The 13,768-nt window shown below is 41.7% G+C and overlaps 1 protein-coding gene across 2 annotated transcripts in view; it reads left to right on the forward strand.

Annotated features, from left to right (window-relative positions):
- The window catches only part of EXT2 (exostosin glycosyltransferase 2), a 131,250-nt gene that overhangs the window by 69,998 nt on the left and 47,484 nt on the right, over window positions 1-13,768 (forward strand). The gene's annotated exons all lie outside the window — the stretch shown is intronic.

Consider the following 13,768-nt stretch of genomic DNA (forward strand, 5'->3'; position numbering starts at 1 on the left):
TGAACTCCTTTTTCAGGTCTTTGTTTGCTGTCTTTCATATTGGAAACTTTCTTCAAATACCTGTTGGTTGTTAGCAGTCTACTGTTATTTAAGACAGATGCACCGAAAGCTGATTGGAAGCTCCGCATGCATGGATGGGCTTGTCACCTTGTGGGCTTTACTGAGGTTATGAGGATGGGGACCTGATTGTTGGCATCCACGGGTTGTTTCTCTGGGATTGGTTCGCTGGTCCAGAGAATTGTCTTTCTGCCCTTGGGAGTGGGGAGAGGATGGGTGAGTCTGGGCTGCATATGCGTGTGGGGAGCTGAGTGGGGCGAGGAGATGGGTTCTCTTCCTTCATTTGATAGATGATCACTTCACCTGCTGTAGTCAGTGTTCTGTCTTACCCTGCCTTCCGTGCCTCGTGTCTATGAGTATGGAATCTCTCTAATTCATTTTCCCCAGAGAATGAACATCCTTCTCCTGCGAAAGTGGCAGAGGGTAGGGAGGACAGGTAGGGGCTTGGCCTGCCTGTGCATATAAGTTTAAGGGATCTTGGAACCAACTGTTTCTTATTCTTGTTTTTAGAGTCCCTCCTTCCTGGACACCGAGTACCTCCAATTTCTGAATCTTCTTATCACCCTTGGAAGGTTTAGCTTCTTATGTTTTGCTAGGTCGCTTATGTTCCCCTATCTGCCTTTTGTTTGCTTAAACAGACCTAAAATTCTCTATTTCTTTAGCTTTTTAGTGTCACATAATTTCAGACTTAAAATTCCCAAAATAGTACAGAGTTTCTGTGCACCCTTCCCCCATATTCCTCAAATGTTAATATTTTACCACATTTCCTTTATTCTTTTCTCTGTGTATGTGTATTCACATTTATATATGTCTTTTCCTGAACCATTTGGAAGTTGCAGGTACGATGTACCTTTACCCCTAAATATTTCTCATGCAATCACAGTACACTTACCAAAATCATTTGGAAATAAACAGTGATACAACATTATTATTTAATTTATAGACCATATGTAGATTTTTGCCAGTTATCCTCATAACGTCCGTTGTAGCAAAGGAAGATTCCAGACCATGCATTGCATTCAGTTGTCATGTCTCTTTAGCCTCCTTTGGAACAGTTTCTCAAGTCTTTTCTTTGCCTTGCATGACATTGGCCTTTTCAAAGAGAACATGTCGGTTATTTTAGAATATGTCCCTTGATTTGGGTTTGTCTGATGCTTTTGTGTCAAATTATGCATCATGTTCCAAATTATGGAAATTTAAATTATGCATTTTTGACAGGAATATCACAAAAGTAACGTTGGTTCTCAGTGTATCACATTGGAGGACACATGATGTCAATTTGTCCTGTCACTAGTGATGATAACTTCTCTCACAGGTTTCTCCAGTGGGAAGTTACCCCTTTCTTTTAATGTGTCTTGTGGGGGAATACTTTGAGACTGTGTAAATATCCTGTTACTCCTCAAACTTTCACCCCCTAGTTTTAGCATCCACTGATGATTTCTTGCCTGAATCTGTTGGTATAATGGTTGCCAAATGGTGATTTTCTATTCCCATTCTCTATCTGCTTTTGAGAGTGATTTTTCTTCTTTAACCTGGAGTTCATGTCTTTAATCAGTGTTGGAAAATTGAGTCATTTTATCTTTGAATATTACATATCTGTCATCCTCGCCAATCCTTCCTCTTGGAATCCTATTAAATGTATGTTAGACCTCTTTCATTCTGTTGTTGTGTCTCTAAGGTTTGTTTAAGGTTTGTTTGTTTGTTTTTTTTCCCCTCATGTTTTACACATTTTTAACTCTTTGTGCTACATACTGGATAATTTTTTCACATCTGTTTTGCTCTTTTCTTTAGCTATGTCTGATGTGTTTTGTTTATCCATCCATTGAGATTTAAATTTCAATAGTTATTTCTAGAAGCTGTAATTATTTTTCAAATCTGTCTGATCTTTTTTGCATAGTGTCTCTTTTTTTCCACATATGTTTTCAGTTCACTCTTTTATACCTTAATTATTTGAGATACTCAGTTTATATTCTCCAGTAATCCAATTTAAAAATTTCTTGTGAGGTCTAATCCTGTCATTTATCTACTGCCTGTTGCTCTTGTTGCATTGTTTCCTTATATATTTTATAATTTTGGAATGTGAGTTCATCTCTGGTAAGATTTTCTGTGGAAATCTTTGCCACCCGGGGTAAGGGGGTATTTCTCCAGAGAGTTTGTTCTTTTTTTTTTTTTTTTGCTTCTGCCAGGTGTTCCAGAAGTATCGCAGAGATAAATCACTTTCTAACATTACTTTCTTGGTAAGAGGTTTCCCTACTACACAGGGAGAGTCCACTTAAACCCTAAACCTACATGAGGGCTAGCCTCTATGGAAAGCACCCACTGTGCCCAAACTCAGGTTGAAAAGGATAAATGTTTTTCTTTTGTCTCCACATACTTAGGGTGACTTTCTGGACTACCTTCTCACTGATTGTGCAGGCCTTTAAGGATTCTGGCTTGATGTGTAAGTCTCATTGCTAGTTTCCTTCCTTCCTGTGCCCAAAGCCATGTCCCTCTTCCAGTATGGGTGTGAAAACCCACACCCCTGCATTACTAAGCACAGCAACAGCCTCCGCCCTCCCCAGGGTACCACGGTGTCAACAAGCCCCTGTGCCTTCAGCTCTCATTTGTAGTTTTTCTTCATTTTTGGTTCCTGGCGATTTCCCATTTCCTGAATATTTAAAAAGACTTTTGTTATATTTTATTCTACATTTCTGTGTGTCGTCTGGCGAGAGGCTCCATCTGTTTCACCTCCCAAAATGTATTGAACTCCTGTCCACCGGTGTCTCCTTGCCTATTATTTTTGCCCTGTGGGTTCATATGCCCGACCCCGGCCCCAGCCCAGGAGGAAGCAGAGATAAAACATAGTAGACAAAACATGTACCTTATTGGAATTGCAGAGAAGTTAAGAATTAAGAAACAACTGCATTTTAGAGGTCGCCCTTCCCACTTTGTACCAACTTTAATGGTGGTGTTGCACTCCTGTCAGCTCAAAACTGTGTGAAAGCTTTGGTTTCCTTGGTCTTAAGTGTGTGGGTGCTTTGAGCTCGGATGCCACAAGTTGTAACTTGACCTTTCCCAAGAGTTTCTGTTTACCAAGCTAGTGAAGTCTTCCTCCATACCACAGCTGACCTCTAAAATACAGTCAGTGGGCTGCCAGCACACATTTTTATGCCCAGGCCAGAGAACGGGCCTCTCTTTCAAACTGTGAGTGTTTCAGGTATGGGATAGTCAGATGAAACTGTAGATCTGTTTCACCTCTCATGAGAAGTAGTAGTTTGAGCCACCATTAGCATTCTTGAACACTTCGGATTATAGATTAGCCCTGTTGACTTGAATCAGATAAGTTCCTCGTTTTTTCAGTGAAGTATTTAAGTGTACTTATTAAGTAACAGATCCAGGGATGAGGAGTGTGTGTTTGAAGACAGTGTCTAAGAATAATCCACAGTTTTTGCTATCAAACAGCTGAATCATTAATTTTAACATATAAAATTATGAACCAGTAAAATCAATGATGTGTTATATTTGCACCTACTTTATTATATTCACCCATTTAATTGATTTGACAGTATCTTAAACCATCTTACCATAGATATGTTTAGTGAAATTTATTACTTGCAGACTGATAGAACTCATGAATTATTAAAAGCATCAACATATGGAATCCACTCTTTGCTCATTCCAGCTTCTTTCAGTATGGCTTAGGCTGAGCCATTTAACTGGCCTCTGTCCATCCCACTGATGGAAGCCACAGCCAGACGAGGGTTCTTATAAATGATTGGCTTCTTTTCCAAGCAAGAGGAGGATGAAATGTCAACTTTTCCTCTACCACCTGAAAAGCAATCAGGGGCAACCCTTCCTGCTCTTCTTGACAGTAGTTTGGCTTTATAGAAGAAGGGTGGGCACTGGGCCAAATGTGAATTTCAGTGCTATATAAAGAAAAAAGTTAAGAAGCTAAAACTCAGATAGTAACTGGAATTTTCAGAGAGGCATTCAGATGGGTTTAACCTGTGAGCCTTCAGAAAACTAACTCTAGCTCAGAAATTCCTGAACTGCAAGTTTTAATCCCTTCTTTCGTGGTGATGATCCAAGTAAATTGAGGTTGCTTGCTGCATCTCTCTGCAGCAATTTGCTCATCTGTAGGACTGGGTTTAGGGATATTAATAGGTTCAAAAGAATCGTGTAGCAGTTAGTGACTGATTACCAATTACTAATCAGGGTCATTGAAAAGCACATTTTGGAATCAACCTGAGTTCAAGACCATTATTTAGCTTAACATTGTGCTTTCTTATCTCTTTGAAATTTGTTATCCTTATCTGTAAAATGGGATATTACTTATTTCACAGGATTATTATGAGATATTAATGAAATAATATATGTGGAAGCATTTTGTAAGTGGCATTAATGTAATGCTGCTAGTGTAATGCTTTATCACATGGAAACGTACATTCTAGAATTGGATGGGACTTCGGAGGGGAAAATTGAAATTTACAGAGGGTGTTTTTTTGTACCCAGATAGGCTCTGTCGTGTGTTTTCTGTCGTTTAATCCTTACAACCCAAAAGTAGCATTCTGTTGGCTCCGTTCTTACAGATGAAGAAAGTGAGTCTTATTTATCTTTAAGATCTATGTCCCCATCATCCCATTTTATAAATGAGGAAATGGAGGTCGGAAGAAGTGTGGTGACTTGCCTGATGCAGAGATTCTCAGTCCATCATTCCATCTATTATAATACACTGCCATGTTTTCACAATAATTGTTTTTATCTTGCACACAGACTTGACCCTCAGATTAAACAGGAAACACAATAGCACCTAATTAGATGATTAGTGTAAATATAGAAAGACTTCTGTCACTGGCTTCATGGTGGGTTAAATATGCTAAATGACCTTGCCAACTGAACAACGAAAATACTGAATGAAGTTTGATAAAGCCTGTTGCTAAGCTGGTATAAAAGTAAGATATTTGTCGACTCTAAACAAAGTGAAACTAGGTGTCCTGGAAGGTGAGTGGGGGCCAAAGCTGGCCTTTGCTGCAGAGATTTTGCAGAGTTTGGTGACCTGGAGCTCCCTGCCTGGTAACTGTCTGAAGTAGGGGATAAGGGAGCAGGATTGAAAGCCTGTGGCCTGTGCAAGTTGGAGAATCTGTCAGGAGCTTCCTGGATGAAGTCAGGAAACTAAAAGAGCCTCTTCAGTGTAAGGGTAAAGAAGAATAAGTCTGTATTGACCCTGGTGTTGAGCACTGAATTCATAAGCCACCTTCACATGGTTTGTGGTCCAAGTTCATACTACAAGTGTGGTCTGAATAAGAGGAGAATTTCGTTGAAGGTGGCCCTGAGTTGATAGGGACCAGCAGAAGTAGACACACATCCTCTCTGGAGGAGCTCATCTTCAATCCAGGTCTCAAATAATTCTTAAAAATAAAGTGTCTATAGAAAATGAGCAGTTCACAGTAAAAAAACCATAGTTTTTTACTACATCAGAGTGAGAACCAGCAGAAACACAGCTGCAAGAACTTCAGATTATTAGATTAGATTAGATTATTAGATTCAAAGAAATTGTTCAGAATGCAGCCCAAAGGGATGGAAAATATGAAGGAGTAATGACATGGAGAACGGAGGAACAAGGTACAACATACGTCTAATCAGAGTTCCAGAAGGAGGAGAGAGAGTGAATGGAAACAGGCCCTTTTGAAAGAATAATAGCTAAGAATTTTCCAGAACTGTTGAGTGATACCAGACCTCAGATCAAAGAAGACCATCAAACCACAAGCAGGAAAGTCATAGTGAAACTACAGTGCACCAAAGAAAAAGAAGATCTTAAACACATCTAGAGGAAAAAGAGACTAACAGTAAAAAATGATTTGGCTTGCTTCTATGACCCTGAGTTAGTCTCTGTGGCTCAGTTTCTTTGGATGTTAGAGAGTCACCATACCTGTTACTCCAGTCCACCCAGACAGATGTGGTTAGATGCAGTCCAGTGCCACTATATAGAAAACTTGTTGCCAGTACATTACTGTAAATAAATTACAGGAATTCTAAGTTTTTAATTTACTGTCTTCCTTGGTTGTGTCTACAGCACTAAGGAGATTTCTAACCTTCGATTTTCTTCATCTTTCCTGTGCCTGTTTAATGTAAAGTCAGTGAGATTTAGCCATCAATGTTCTCCTTGTTTTTCGGAACAATCAGTTATTTTTTATGGATGGGATGAATCAAAGACACAGTGCAGCAAGTAGACTTCAGGCTCGTCCCCAGATCTTTTCTCTCGCAATGTAAGAGAGCCTGCGGGAAGACACCCTCAGGTCTCTGTATTTCTCCAGCTTCCCAAGTCAGCGCACGGCCAGTGGAGCGCTGTGCTGCCGAGTGGAGCTAGAGAGGTTTAACGGTTAAGGCAACTTGGGCCACGTTCCTGATTGCCCCTTTCAGATCTCCCAGCACCCATTAACGTAAATATCATCTCACCGTAAATATCATCTCACCGTTTTGGACAGGGGACACCACCCTTATGCACGTTAGTAATATGATGCTAATGCTTAACCCTTTCATTGCTCTCTCTGCTTCCAAGGCCTTGCCCTAATGCGTTGATAGCGAGTCCGTTTGAACCTAGAGGAGAAATGAAAGGGTTAACTCCTTTTGGTTTTGCCCTTTGACCACTTCAGGATGAGAGGCAGGATGAAATACTTTTCAAAGTCTTCAGTGGAAACACATCATGCATAATTGGAGCAAAAAAGAATAAATCAAAGCTTCCCCCCACCCTTTTAGTCTGGTAATTCATAATTGAAACCACATTGAGGTAAGAGTTGATAACTTCAAAACAACCAAGAAAACTGCCCTTTCTATCAAGGTAGGGATAGGTAAGGCTACTCATACCCAGGGGCTCGAAAGCTTCCGTGTAACAAGCCTGTCCTCTCCTCTTTTCCTTTCTCCTCTGACTTCTCACTTTCCTGCTCTGGCATTATACCTTCATTTAAATCAAATATGGGTTGACTCAAATACCTGCTTAATTCTCTTCTTGTCACATGAAGTTATACATAGTGACATTTTTTTAAATGTCTGCTATGGTGAGTAATAGGGATTAAATTTTGGATTATGCTGCTTTGAGCTTGATTCCGTCTGTCTGGAATTTGGTCGGTTTAGGTTGAAAGAGTCCTTTCGTTGGTGTTAGAATGTGGTCTTCCTCACTCCTCTTGATTTTGTAATCTTGCGGTAGCTGCAGCAAGAACACTTCAGAATGGCTAGCAGTGTGCTCAGCAGCTTCCTCCACTTTCTGTACGGTGGGTCACCTTGGCTGCAGGGGTCTTGCTTAGGCCCGTACATGACTCCCATGGCCTTTCTACTAAGGAAGCAGAACAGGATTTCAGGAAGGGCCCCGGCAGCTTCCTCCGTGTGAGATTGCCAAAGGCGCTCCTCGTTAGTTCAGTTTGAATCCCTTTCTTGAAGGAGAAGACCCCTTTGAACTGGTAGTTGACTTGAAGCCTGGTTTCCCAAGGCTTCTCTTTCAGGGGATCCTGACACCTGAACCCACATCTCTGTCTTGCTGGTTCGTTTGTCCACTACTAGTTCATTCACCAGGGCTTTGCAGAATAAGTGATGTGACAGGAGAAAACGTCTCGGAAGCAGGCACGGTGGCGTGACAGTTGTCGTGGCTCTCGTGGATTACGTTAACAGTCTGGGGCTCTCAGCTCCCATGGTGAGTATTTGCTGTGAGGGTGAGGAGTGAGGCGAGGGAGTGGGGGCGCAAGATGATGGAGGTATCTGGGCTCAGTGCTGGTGCTCTGTCAGAATGACACACACTTCTCCTCTTGGTGCCTCCTCTCACCCTGGAGTGAACAATTTCACTGAGCGTATCTGAGAACCAGTGTTCCGAGGTACAGCTGTGGTAGCTGGGCTTTGCCTTTTCCTCTGGTCTCTATTGCTGGGTGCCTGGTTTCATGCCCCATCTCGCCATGATGGAGATTTAATCAAGCAACGGAGTTAATTGCCAGCATCGTTTGCTTTTTCCCTGGCAGAAGTCAGAGTCTTGAGTAAATTATGGAGGTTTAAATTTGCTTGATTTCCTGCAGAAAGTGGGGTCAGGAGGTCCCAGACTGTAGACACTCTCTTTGGTCAGCCAGCAGGGGGTCAGTTCTTAAAGGTATTTCAGAGGTGACTAAATGCTGTTTTTGAAATGTCCTTCTCCGGTATGTTTGTTTTTTTTTTTTTTTTTTTTTTTTCTGGGGGTTGGTTTGTTGACCTTACCCCAGCGGAGCGGAGTGTCTGCGTGAAGGCGTGCACCCCAAATTAAAGCTGCCTTTCTCCACGCTGTCCCTGGGCTCCAAAGGCAAACGGGATTATGTTTGCAGAGGGAGAAGCACCCGGCACAGAAGCCCAGCTGCAGATCAGCGTTTCCTATTTCTGACCTTTTGAGGTAGAACATGAAGGTAGCTGTGTTAATTTATCAGTAAAACAATACTCAGGAAAAAGAAAGTTTCAAAAGAAATCAACAGAAGGCCAATCATGAGACTTAAAAAGAAACTTTTGTCATATGGTCTTTTCATGATGTGGCTTCAGCCTGCCTGACTCTGCGGTCCCTCGTCTCTGCTCTCCTTCCTTCCTCCCGCCAGCCCTGGCCCTGGTGGGATCTGTCCTGGTCTTGGGAGCAGGTCTTAGGACGTGCTGCTCAGTTTCCCCTTCGGCTCCGTTGGCCAGCACTCTCCTACTTGGTCCCCTCTTCACCTCCTCCAGGGGGAATGGAGGTGACAGTATGGACCTTCGTGTGCCCAGGGGACTTTAGGACCTTGTTTCAGTACTTGTTGTTTGCGTTATAATTTGTCTTTCTACCTAGCTGTCTTCCCTACCAGCTGATGAACTTTTTGAGGGGAAGGAGTTTGTTCATCTTTGCATCTTTCACACTCTTCTAGGCTTATAGTTTTGTGCTCAGGAAATGTTGGCTGAATGAATGAGCACCCGAAACCATGCTGGTGGGAATGATTTTGCTGAGCTGCTAACGCCATTGTCTTAGCCGGCAAGGGTATGAATTGGAGCGAGCTAGAAGCTTTTCGTGTTTGCTTTCAACTACCATTCATGGATTTCTGTGCTGAGCCCTCCGCTGAGTGCTTATGTGCATGATCTCATTTAATCGCCATCGCCTTAAGAGACAGGTACTGTCATGCTCTCCATTTTACAGGTGAGGAAACTAATACTCACAGAAGAGGCTTTGCACACCACAGTAACTGCCAGCATCCCGATCCCAACTCCCTCTTAAATACCCTGACCCTACACTTCTTCAGAGTACTTAGCACAATAAGATGGCTGGTGAGTATTTTTCAATGAATGAACTAAGTTGGAAATCATTTCAGAGCTCATGATGTCACTGATTTGAATGTACATTAACTGTTCACACCCATGCACAAAGAGGACAGAAAGAACACGACCCAGATCGTTTGGGCTTAACGTAATCATTTTTAAACAAGCTTTTCTTCCGTCGCACCAAGCACCGTGCTAGATGCTGGGTGCAGTTATGGATCCTTTTTTCATGGAGCTTTCAAGATAGTTAAAATATAATGAATAGGAAGGAAAAGAGAAAATTGTGAAAATAAAAACAGTGTATTTGGAAAGGAAGAAGCAGAGGTAGAGAATCCAGGTAAACCAGGACACCAGAGCGTGGTAAGGTAAATTTAGAGAATGAGAAGGGTTTCATTTAAAATCTTGGTGCTGGAAAATACCTCATGATCACTTAGCCTACCCCCACCCCTCTTTTGAGACCTGCAAAAAATAAATCCCAGAGAGATTGCTATTCCCACAAGATCATCTTTTGGCTACCTTAGTCAAATGTTTGTATGTTTCAGGTACTTCACACTTATTACCTATTGACTTTCATTAACAACCTCTAGATTGTTAGGAAATAATAAAGACATGTTCATAATTAAGTAATTGTTGTGTTAAGTAATACTACCTAGAAAAGTAGTATTATCATCATGATCTTATAGATTCAGAAACTGAGGTGCAAGAGAGGTTAAGTAGTTTACCCAGGTCACACAGCTGGTAAGTGAAAGAACCCGGGTTCATATTAAGGACGTGTGACTCTGAAACTGACCCCAAATGTGCAGATTCACTTTTGAAGTCTTTTGCATCAACCTTGGTGGCATATCCTACAGTAAAGTGTCAAGCTTGTAACACAGTAAATGTACGCTCAGCGGCTTCTGTGTTGCCTCCACGTTCGTCTCAAAGCCTGTTTTTTTATGGGAAAGTGTTGGCAAGATTTCAGAACTTGTCGTGTTCCTTGACGCGCCCTCTCTCCCCAGTATGCCGCCTTTTCTGCGTCTCCAGCCTTCAAGCCCTGTTTGGTATGCAAGTGAGTGGTGTGGAAACATTGAGCACTGGAGACGGGTTACTGTCCGTTTCCCACCCACCCGTTCCTTTGTCTCCCCCCCCAACCCATAACCATCCATTTCCCGAAGGGAGCTGGCATAAGGGATGAGACCAGATCTGTTGTCTTGCCAGAGACTCCGTTCCTTCTCCCTGGCAGCGCCGTGAAACCGGAGCCGTGATGCCTTTCAGCGGGGGTGCCTCAGTTTAAATTCCAAGGGATTCATTTTCTGAAACCAAGCTTTGCATCTCTCAGGGAATTTTCCTCTCCTTTTAATGTCATAGAGTCATGCAAGTGTGCTGGCATTCCCCACTTCTCCCAAAGAACAGACTTCATTTTGTTGGAGGTTTAATAGCTTTTCCTTCTGTGTAAGAGGTGTATTTACCATTTTAAGTTTGTGAGTTGTTCCCTTTGTGTCAGTGTTACATATTTGGTGTGTTTTTTCACTCCATGTACCCTGTGAAATTGTAGTGTTTGGGTGGGCCCTTACGTATTGGCCCAGATTTGATTATCAAGGATAAAGAAAACCTCCAGCACTTTTGTCTCAGAGAGAGCTGGAAGTAATAAACTCTGGAGTTTCCCACAGTTCCAGTTTCCAGAGTCTATAAATGGTGATGCGTACCCCGGACTCAGAGTTGGAGGGTGTGGGGAAGGGCCGAGAACCACCACGTCCTGGTGTTCCGGAGTCAGAGGGCCTGGGCTCTTTCCTACTTCTGTCACTAACAGGTTATGTAACCTTGAGTGTCATTCACTATTTCCTCCTGCCTTTTTGGACTGGTGAAGCACATGATTAGACATCATTGACTGTTGCTAATCCTGCAGTTTCACCATCTGTAAAATGAGAATAATAGCTATCTCTCTTGAGATTGTTGTGAGGCTCAAATGAGATAGCTTAGGTAAAGCACAGTGCCTGACAGTTCAGTACTCAGTAAATCTTGACTATTTCGACATCACACATTAAATTATTTTACACGCTTCTTTAAAAAAATCTTTTTTTTTTCCTTTTCCATTTAAAATGGTGATTTTCAAGCATACGAGTATTATGTCGGGAGGAGTAGATGCGTGCGCTGGGATGGTGATGGCAGAGAGACCATGAAGCTTGGGGAGTAATTGTGACTTAAGCACAGGGCCACTTCCTGACCTCAGTTTCCATGCAAGTCCGGAAGCTGTGAAGAATAAGATAGGAGTATAAAATGAAAAGGTGTTCCTACAAAGGGAATTCGATGCAGGCTACAAACACTAAAACCCGGGCACCTTCCTAAGACTACGGCTTAATGCCAAAGCATGATGTCATGGAAACAAAAAGTCAGCATTAAGAAGATAGCCTTTCCTATTGTGTCTCTTGGTTGTGAAATCTAATTATGGCCTGTTGTGGACATTTTGGCTTCAATATCCTGATTACATTAGGACTCCAGGAATCCCGTTCAGTCTCCTCGAGTTCCCATCCATGTGTACTCCATGTGTTTGTGTACATTTCCTGTCCCACACTGTTACATCTGGTGCACAGCTGTTGTCATATACGTGGTGATGGGTGTCCATCAGTGATATGGATGAGGTTAATGGGGGGACCTTGGGAATCCCAGAGTATGAAAGACCATAGGGAGTGTAAGCAGCCAGAAGAACAGATAGGTCATTGCATATTCAGCCTCCTCTTGGGGAAGATAAAGTTAGGTCCTGGGCTTTTCACACATTAACATACGAATGTGAATGTAATTAACGCCACTGACTTGTGTGCTGAGAGATGGTTAAAATGGCAAATTTCATGTTATATTTTATCAGTTTTTAAAATTTAACAGTGTAATATACCAAAACCCATTGTATACTTAATTATATCTCAATAAAGCAGATTGACAATATAAGAATGCTTTAACAGTCATTCCCTATTATCAATACAAAGATATTTTTTGTTTACGTTGCTGCATTAAAAATGACAGCATTTTAATGGTAGCAAAGAAATGGAAATTTATTCATTACTTTTTAAACCTTATTTTGAAAAAAATTTAGACTTACAGATAAGTTGTGAGAATTGTACAGTGAACTCCCATGCTCATCACCGAGATTCACACATTTCATCTACTCTGACTCTTTATTCCCAGTGTTCAGAAGTGATGTGCTTTGATACGGTTTTTGTTTCATTGGTTTTTTTAGTTGTTGTTTTATGTTTTTAAAATTCAGTGTACTCATTACTTATTTGGTCCTTTCAGTCTGAAAATTTGCATCTCATATCTTCTGTTCTTAGAACTTAATTTCTTTGATAGTTTTGTTTCTTCCATATTCTGTGTTTTCTTTTTCAGGAGCCTCCTATTAGATGGATGTTGGACCTCCTGGATTTTCTCATCTTTTCTGTCCTGTTTTTCATCTCTTTTTGTTCACCAGACTGCAATATGTCATCATCTTTATCTTTCAATACTGCCTTAAAAAAAAATTAAGCTATCATATTTTTAATGTTCAAGGGTTCTTTCCTATCTTTGATCTTTTAAAATAAAAATAGCAATTTATTCTTATTTCATGGATGAAAAAATCTCTCTCAGAGGATATGATGTGTTGTTGATGTTGTTTAAATTTCCTTCTGCTTCTTCTATTGTCTCTCTTTCCTCTGAGTTCCTGTTTTTCTCTTTGTTCATTTGGTTTCTGTTGTTCTTGATGAAGATATTCTTGAAATGTCTGATTCGAGGATCTGTTTGTGACTAAGAGGGAAGCACTAAAAACCTAATCAGAAGTGTTTTTTTTCGCAGTTCATCCATTTAATAAACGTGTGACAAGAACAAAGCTAGGTGTCAGAAATCTAAAGACGAGTAATCTAGGGGTCTCTGTTCCCAAAGAGGGCACCTATCTGATTGTAACAACAAAAAAATCTAAGCAGTGGAAGGGCAAGCTGAATGGTCAAGTACTATTGTCGTTCACACTCAAATCTCGCTGAGAGGGTATTGCCGTGTTCTCTTCTCCTACGGGATCTGAGGTGGTTTCTAGGTCAGACTGAGGTCTTCTAGGGCGCAAGGGACAGGGTGGGGAAGGCCCAGGGTGACAGCGCACGTCAGGGTGTGTCGGATGTCAGACGGAGAAGGCGAGCGTGTACACGGGCACAGCAGTTCACCTGGACACATGATCAGAAGTTTTTTGTTTAAGGGAAGCCTGTTGCCCGAGGGCCTCACTGTAAAAGCTGATGGAGCTTCACTGTAAGGTGACGGAGCTTTGCTCTAAGATGGTGGAGCTTCACTGTAAGATCATAGAGTGGCAAATAAACCACGTGACTGCCGATGTTTTGGGAACTGGAGGAGGCAGAAGGCCATAGAGCTCATCGTTCAAAATATAGGCTTTAATTGCGTTTCCCTCTCATCTGTGCCTGTGTTTCCGTGGCTAGAGCTTCAGTTTGCTCGGAGAATAGACCTC

The sequence above is a fragment of the Kogia breviceps genome, chromosome 7 (genome assembly GCF_026419965.1).
Source record: "Kogia breviceps isolate mKogBre1 chromosome 7, mKogBre1 haplotype 1, whole genome shotgun sequence".
Classification (NCBI taxonomy): domain Eukaryota; kingdom Metazoa; phylum Chordata; class Mammalia; order Artiodactyla; family Physeteridae; genus Kogia; species Kogia breviceps.